Below are 9,598 nucleotides of genomic sequence, written 5' to 3'. Positions count from 1 at the left end.
AAGATAAGAATTGAAACATAACGAGAGCATCATGAAGCATATGACTATCACATTTAAGTCTAACCCACTTCCTATGCATAGGGATTTTTTGAGCTAACAATTTATGGGAGCAAGAATCAACTAGCATAGGAAAGCAAAACAAGCATAACTTCAAGATTTTCAACACATAGAGAGGAAACTTGATATTATTGCAATTCCTACAAGCATATATTCCTCCCTCATACTAATTTTCAGTAGCATCATGAATGAATTCAACAATATAACCACCACATAAACCATTCTTTTCATGATCCACAAGCATAGAAATTTTATTACTCTCCACATAAGAAAATTTCTTCTCATGAATAGTAGTGGGAGCAAACTCAACAAATTAACTATCATGTGACGCATAATCCAATTGAAAATTAAAATCAAGATGACAAGTTTCATGGTTATCATTATTCTTTATAGCATACATGTCATTACAATAATCATCATAGATAGCAACTTTGTTCTCATAATCAATTGGAACCTCTTCCGAAATAGTAGATTCATCACTAAATAAAGTCATGACCTCTCAAAATCCACTTTCATAATTATCACAATAAGATTTAACAACCTCCAAGTTGTGGGATCACTAATTCCTAAAGTTGAAACTCTTCCAAACCCACTTTCATCAATATAATCATCAAAAATAGGAGGCATTCTATCATCAAACTAAATTTTATCATCAAAACTTGGGGGACTAAAAATATCATATTTGTCAAACATAGCATCCCCAAGCTTGTAGCGTTGCATATCATTAACATCATGGATATTCAAGGAATTCATACTAACAACATTGCAATCATGCTCATCATTCAAATATTTGGTGCCAAACATTTTAATGCATTCTTTTTCTAACACTTTGGCACAATTTTCCTTTCCATAATTTTCACGGAAGACATTAAAAAGATGAAGCATATGAGGCAACCTCAATTCCATTTTTTTGTACTTTTCTTTTATAGACTAAACTAGTGATAAAACAAGAAACAAAAAGATTCGATTGCAATATCTAAAGATATACCTTCAAGCACCAACCTCCCCGGCAAAGGCGCCAGAAAAGAGTCTTGATGTCTACTACACAACCTTCTTCTTGTAGACATTGTTGGGCCTCCAAGTGCAGAGATTTGTAGGACAGTAGCAAATTTCCCTCAAGTGGATGACCTAAGGTTTATCAATCCATGGGAGGCGTATGATGAAGATGGTCTCTCTCAAACAACCCTGCAACCAAATAACAAAGAGTCTCTTGTGTCCCCAACACATGCAATACAATGGTAAGTTGTATAGGTGCACTAGTTCGGTGAAGAGATGGTGATACAAGTGCAATATGGATGGTAGATATAGGTTTTTGTAATTTGAAAATATAAAAACAGAAAGGTAACAAGTAACAAAAGTGAGCGAAAACGGTATTGCAATGCTTCAAAGCAAGGCCTAGGGTTAATACTTTCACTAGTGCAAGTTCTCAACAATGATAACATAATTGGATCAAATAACAACCCCTCAACATGCAACAAATAGTCACTCCAAAGTCACTAATAGCGGAGAACAAACAAATAGATAATTGTAGGGTACGAAACCACCTCAAAGTTATTATTTTCGATCAATCCATTGGGCTATTCCTATAAGTGTCACAAACAGCCCTAGAGTTCATAGTAAAATAACACCTTAAGACACACATCAACCAAAACCCTAATGTCACCTAGATACTCCAATGTCACCTCAAGTATCCGCGGGTATGATTATACGATATGCATCACACAATCTCAGATTCATCTATTCAAACCAACACAAAGAACTTCAAAGAGTGCCCCAAAGTTTCTACCGGAGAGTCAAGACGAAAATGTGTGCCAACCCCTATGCATAAGTTCACAAGGTCACTGAACCCTCAAGTTGATCACCAAAACATACATCAAGTGGATCACGTGAATATCCCATTGTCACCACAGATAAGCACATGCAAGACATACATCAAGTGTTCTCAAATCCTTAAAGACTCAATTGGATAAGATAACTTCAAAGGGAAAACTCAATACATTACAATAAGGTAGAGGGGAGAATCATCATAAGATCCAACTCTGGTAGCAAAACTCGCGGTACATCAAGAGTGTGCCATATCAAGAACACGAGAGAGAGAGAGAGAGAGAGAGAGAGAGAGATCAAACACATATCTACTGGTACATACCGTCATCCCCGAGGGTGAACTACTCCCTCCTCGCCATGGAGAGCGCCGGGATGATGAATATGGCACCGGTGATGGATCCCCCCTCTGACAGGGTGCTGGAATAGGGCCCCGATTGGTTTTTGGTGGCTATAGAGGCTTGCGGCAACGGAGCTCCCGATATAGGTTATGTTCTGGAATTTGGCGGATATATAAGAGGTGTTGGCATCGGGAACAAGTGAGGGGGGTCCCCGAGTCAGCCACGAGATAGGGGGCGCGCCCAGGGGGGGTAGGGCGCATCCTCCACCCTCGTGGTTGACTCGGGACTCTTCTGGTCCATCTCTGATGCTCCATGGGCTTCTTCGGGTCCAAAAATAATCTCCGTAAATTTTCAGGTCAAATGGACTCCGTTTGATATTCCTTTTCTGCGAAACTCAAAAACAAGGAAAAAACAGAAACTGGCATTGGGCTCTAGGTTTATATGTTAGTCCCAAAAATCATATAAAATAGAATATAAATGCATATAAAACATCCAAAATAGATAATATAATAGCATGGAATAATAAAAAATTATAGATACGTTGGAGACGTGTCATAACCCGATATCTTGGCCCCAAAATATACTATCGTCTTTATAAATGTTGAAAACTAATCTGATATGTGAAGAACTCATGTGGGAAATTTAGATGGGAAGACCCAACCATGACCACGGATAATTATTAGTTCCCTCCCTGGTGAGATACCATGGCATGCACAAATCTTTAATGTTTCGACTGTGCTTAGGTTAGTGAATATCTCAGGACGAATATTGAGCACGTACAACTTTTTTCTTCTCAGATCAATTGTATGTGTTACTACGCTCTGCGAGTATGATTGCTTGTATACGCGTTGGTAATTACCCAAAGATGAGGGGATGATGCAGCACAGCAACGGTAAGTATTTCCCTCAGTTATGAAACCAAGGTTATCAATCTAGTAGGATAACCAAGCAACACTATGTAAATAACACCTGCACACAAACAACAAAAACTTGCAACCCAACGCGTAATAAGGGTTGTCAATCCCTCCTTGGTATTGAGATAGATTAAATTGTATCATATTTGTTAAATAGATCTAACTAAAAAACAAATTAAAATAAATAAACAAAAAGTGCAGCAATGTATTTTAGATTTAATATGATAGGAAATAGACCCGGGGGCCGTAGATTTCACTAGAGGCTTCTCTCAAGAAAATAGCATACGATGGGTAAACAAATTATTGCTGAGCATTTGACAAAAAAGCAAATAATTATGATGATATCCAAGGCAATGATCATGTATCACTACTAGGGAAAACCCTAGTAGTAGTGCGGGTTTTGAGGCTAGCAGCAGCGCGGGTGACCGCGCTACTAATAAAGCGCTACAGCTAACTTATAGTAGTAGCGTGGTCCGGACCCGTTCTACTACTGTTGACGATATCAGCAGCGCTTTGGCAGAATGCGCTACTATTAGTTAGCTGTAGCGATTTCCTTGTCCCTCGCTACTGCTATATCTTTCATCATTTTCCCGTTGTACCCCTTTCCCTTTCGGTTTCAATAAACAACAATTTTCAGATACTAGGTACTACTAGATATCAAATTCAGAAACCATTATAAGTACTAGGTAGTACTCCCTCCATTCCAAATTACTCGTCGTGGTTTTAGTTCAAACCACGACGAGTAATTTGGAACATAGGGAGTACTAGACAACAATTTCATGCATAGTCAACATGCATCCTCAAGCAGTACAAGGTCATATCGACGACGATCATCATATGTAGTTCTACATGATATCAACGATGATCATCATATGTAGTTCTAGATGATATCGACGACGATCATCATATGTAGTTCTAGATGATATAGCCACACACACATATGTAGTTTTAGATGATATCGAAGACAATCATCATCCTCAAGCCTGGGCGGTTGGTGTTCCTAATAGTAATTAGGATGGCCTGTCCAACACGAAGATTCTTGCCGTCGAGGAATTTCTTCCACCCAACCGAGTTTAAGTGTGTGCGATCGTCCATGTCCACGCGGTAAGTACAGGTTGTGATGGAGCCCCTTGCAGTAAGGCATAGTCCAGCTGAGCCTTCTTCATCAGGCTCGATACCATAACTCACAGATAGGCTCTTTGCCAATTTCTGAATAAGAAAAATATATCAATCAATAAATAGCCTCGCACATAGTCTTGCAAATAAGTATATATGGATTATCTACACTATTAATAGTTCCTTAGATTCTACACTAATAAGTTGTGATCGAACTCTACGCTAAAACATATCATCGACTAGATTCCACACAACATACCATATCATTGGACTCTACACTAAGTATTTCATCAGATAATTTGCATCTGTAAGTATAACATGCCATATCATGTCGATCAACCATGGTACTTGTCAGGCGGGTCATGAATGGCACCCTGACAAAATCAGCATGTGGCGGAATTATGTCCCACGGGTTGGACACCTCCTCCTCGCTCAGCCTCATTCTTTGAGCTATGATGGCTTCATGAAGTGGGTCCTCATCATCTTCATCGAGTGGGTCCTCATTATCTTCATCATCTTCGTCGTCTTCATTATCTTCCACCAGGTTGATATAAATGACAACCAGCTTGGGTCTTTCTGCTCTAAAGGAGAAGCTAATCAACTCACCACCAGTAAGACGCATGCAGGCGAGGAAACGGGCCCATCCATCTCCTCCAATCTGCGACATATTGCGTTCTTTCTCGACCTCCATAGTGTACGGCCCCCTAGGAGCCTCAAATGTCACAGCGTCTCCTGTCAGCTTGTTGAATTTCAACCTCACATTGCATGGGACGATCTGTGTAAAATAAGCAAAATGACACAATGCAGTAATGCCAACACTAAAAATAAAATAGTTGTTACATTTCATATAATTTCTTACCGCCGCATGACGAAAAGTCGGCTGGAAGTAGATGCCGAACAACTTGCCAGTTGCAAGGCTGCTGGCGCACCTTGACTTGCACAGTCGACACGGTGGTGGTGGTGGTGGCACCATTTTCCTAAAGCAATATGAGCAAAGGATTAGCGATCTTCACAGGAAAGAAAAACAATAGCATGTGCTATTTTTGGTACTTCTTCAGTTATATTTTCATAGTGGAATCCGATCCCAAAAGGTAAACAACAAGCTCTCAATTTGATGAAGAGATTCTTCTGCGAGAAGCAATTTGATGGACAATTATAATCCTAAGATATAGTAACATACAAGATGACAAGGTATCACCTACGAAAGCATTTCAGTGGCACCTATTGCCGAAAAAACTATTTGGCCCCTACCAAAGGTATAATCCTAAGATCTGTAATAAATTATCTACCAAATCAAGGTACCACCTACCAAGACACATTTCATCTAATTTGGCCCCTATTGCCTAAGATAACTGATTAAAAAAACAAGTGGAAAATTTAATTGGGATTAACTTAGCACTTGCAAACTAAATACTTGTATCAAAACCAATATCTAGCAGATCATGGTACCACCTACCAAAGCATTTCAACTAAATTGGCACCTACATTTTGCAAAAAAATAACTTATTACAGAAAAACCAAAGCATCTAGTTATCCATATGAAATTCATAAGCCCTCGCTGCATCTAGGTAGGGCAACCCTCGGGGGGTGTTGTCAAGCAGGGGGGATGGCATGGTGACCTCGGTCGGGGGTGCTGACGAGGGGAAGGCTGGTGACTTTCCTATGAGAGGTGGCGACGACAGCGGCCGGAGAGGGGATCGAGGTCGGTCGGCCAAAGGCACCCGGCCAGAGGTCGCGGGCAGCGATAGAGTGGGTGGCGAGAGGGTGGAGGAGCAGCGGAGGGGCGACAAGAGGGGGGAGGAGCATTACCTGCGGCGGCGGTGGCGGAGGAGAAACCCTAACCGCAGCTATCGGCGTCGGGCGGAGGGGGACGACTAAGAGATGAGTGTGCGGGGGGGCGCCAAGTTGTGTGTTTTGTTTTGCTTTAGCAGTAGCGCGTGTACGGGGAGCGCGCTACTGCTAAGACCTATACCAACAACGCTTTGTCAAAAAAAAACGCTACTTCTAAGTCTAAGCATGTAAAAACATCAAAAATATACATTAGTCATCATTGATCTTTTTGTGTAGAATCTAAATAGTCAACATTAATCCTCACTGTACCTGTATAGGTACAGGCGAGGATTCATATTGCAGCCACAAATCCTACACATATAGTTCAATGAAGAACAAGTGCTCGAGATAGTTTGAGAAGTAACATATTTAAGGTGGTAGACATCTTGTTCACTTAGCAGTATGGGACTAAACTTAATTAGTCGCCGGGGGTGATACTTAGCAGCAGCGAGTTTTGGGGAAAAACGTTGCTACTAAGTACTTTAGCAGTAGAGCATCCGGAAGAAGGGCGCTACTACTATATCTAGCTTGGAGGCAACATCGTGGCAATTGTAGTAGTAGAGCTTGTTTCACCTAGAGCGCTACTGCTACTGAGCTGTTAGTAGCGCGGGTTCCTGAAGCCCGCTACTGCTAATTAGCAGTAGCGTCTGTTTTTAAACCACGCTGCTGCTAAGATTCCGTGTATAAGGTTTTCCCTAGTAGTGTATATAGACATCACATCAAAGATTAGTAGACCGGCTCCTGCCTGCATCTACTACTATTACTCCACACGTCGACCGCTATCCAGCATGCATCTAGTGTATTAAGTTCATGGAAAAGTTGAGTAATGCAATAAGAATGATGACATGATGTAGACAAGATTTATTCATGTAGGATTAAACCCCATATTGTTATCCTTAATAGAAATGATGCATGCATGTCATGTCTCTTTCTGTCACTGAGATTAAGCACTGCAAGATTGAAACCATCACAAAGAACCTCTTCCCATGGCAAGAAAAATTGATCTAATTGGCCAAACCAAACCAAAGTTTCAGAGAAGAAATACGAGGCTATAAAGATCATGCATAAAAGAGTTCAGCAAAAACAAATAATATTCATGGATAGATTTGATCATAAACTCAGAATTCATTGGATCCCAACAAACACACTACAAAAAGTCATTACATCAAATAGATCTCCAAGAACATCCAGGAGAACATTGTATTGAAAATCAAAAAGAGATAAGAAGCCATCTAGCTACTACCTACGGACCCATAGTTATGTGGTAAACTACTCACGCATCATCGGAAAGGCAAGAAGAATGATGAAGAACGCCCCCTGAGGGAGTCCTGGATTAGGGGGTGTCCGGATGGCCGGACTAAGACCTTTGGCCGGACTCCCGGACTATGAAGATACAAGATTGAAGACTCCGTCCTGTGTCCGGATGGGACTTTCCTTGGCGTGGAAGGCAAGCTTGGTGATACGATATGAAGATCTCCTCCCATTGTAACCGACTCTGTGTAACCCTAGCCCTCTCCGGTGTCTATATAAACCGGAGAGTTTTAGTCCGTAGGACGAACAACAATCATACCATAGGCTAGCTTCTAGGGTTTAGCCACTCCGATCTCGTGGTAGATCTACTCTTGTACTACCCATATCATCAATATTAATCAAGCAGGAGTAGGGTTTTACCTCCATCAAGAGGGCCCGAACCTAGGTAAAAACATCGTGTCCCTTGTCTCCTGTTACCATCCGCCTAGACGCACAGTTCGGGACCCCCTACCCGAGATCCGCCAGTTTTGACACCGACATTGGTGCTTTCATTGAGAGTTCCTCTGTGTCGTCGCCTTTAGGCCCGATGGCTTCTTCGCTCGACAATTGCGATGCGGTCCGGGATGAGACTTTTCTCCCCGGACAGATCTTTGTATTCGGAGGCTTCGCACTGCAGGCCGACTCGTTCGGCCATCTGGAGCAGATCGAAAGCTACGCCCCTGGTCATCAGGTCAGATTTGGAAGCTTAAACTACATGACCGACATCCGCGGGGACTTTATCTTTCGATGGATTCGAGCCACGACCGGGCGCGCCGCACTGTCACGATGGGCATGATTTAGCTCTGTCATCGGACAACACCCAGAGCGTCGCTCAGGTGTCCGCTCCGACCATTAGCTCGGAGCCCACTGCACCAGTCGGGGACAGACGGTTGGACGCCGCCCTGGAAACTGCAACCTCCACGGTGATAGAGCCAGATACCAGCCTAGTCCCTCGCAAGGCCCATGACTCCAAGGTGCCAGACTCCGATCCGGACTCCGTAAATCCTGCACCTCTTCCGATTAAGCCCGATTGGGCTCCGGTCATGGAGTTCACCGCCGCGGATGTCTTTCAGCACTCGCCTTTCGGCAATATCCTAAATGCATTAAAGTCTCTCTCTTATCAAGAGAGCCCTGGCCGAACTACGTCCAACACGGTTGGGATGCAGACGATGAAGAATTTCGAAACCCACCCACCACCCACTTCGTAGCCACTGTCGACGATTTAACCGACATGCTCGACTTTGACTCCAAAGACATCGACGACATGGACGCCGATGAAGGAGACGATCAAGAACCAGCACCTATAGGGAACTGGAAAGCCACCTCGTCATATGACATATACATGGTGGACACCCCTAAAGCGGGGGATGGCGAGGAGAAAACGGAGGATGACCCCTCCAAGAAGCAACCCAAGCGCCGACGTCAGCGGTGCCACCCTAAGTCCCGCCAAAGCAAAAACGGCGATTCCGGCACCGGAGATAACAACACGCCGGACAGTGCCGAAGACAACCCCCTCCAGCAGGATTCAGTGCAGGAGGACAAATGAGCGAACCCTCATGAGAGAGCGACCGACAAAGAAGATGAGGACGACAATTACATGCCTCCCTCCGAAGATGAGGCAAGCCTTGACAACGACGAATTCGTCATGCCAGAGGATCCCGTCGAACAAGAGCGTTTCAAATGCAGACTCGTAGCCACGGCAAGCAGCCTCAAGAAGAAACAGCAGCAGCTTAGAGCTGACCAAGACTTGCTAGCCGACAGATGGACCGAAGTCCTGGCGGCCAAAGAGTATAAACTAGAACGCCCATCCAAGAGCTACCCGAGGCGCAGGCTGCTACCCCAACTTGAGGAGGAAGCAACTAAACCTACATCACCAGCGTACGATGCGCCCGATTGGCCACCCCGTGGCCGCGCTAGAGAGGTCTTCAGGCCCTCAACCCAAGCCGCACCCCGACACCACTCAAAACATACCAGAGTACGGGGAGACGCAACAGACCTGTGAGACATCTTGGAGAATAAGGCAAGGCAAACAAGATCGATCTACGGACCGCATGGGTGCCCCACTTCACGTGACGCTAGCCGTCACGCTGGACATAATAAGTATGGCCCGACCGAATACAACAGACCAAGCTCGTCCGAGCTGCGTCGTGATATAGCCCAGTATAGGGGCGCCGCACACCCACTATGCTTCACAGACGAAGTAATGGATCATCAAATCCCCGAGGGCTTC

Source organism: Triticum aestivum, chromosome 2B, assembly GCF_018294505.1.
Source record: "Triticum aestivum cultivar Chinese Spring chromosome 2B, IWGSC CS RefSeq v2.1, whole genome shotgun sequence".
NCBI classification, from domain to species: Eukaryota; Viridiplantae; Streptophyta; class Magnoliopsida; order Poales; family Poaceae; genus Triticum; species Triticum aestivum.
Note: the sequence above shows the minus strand (reverse complement) of the source record.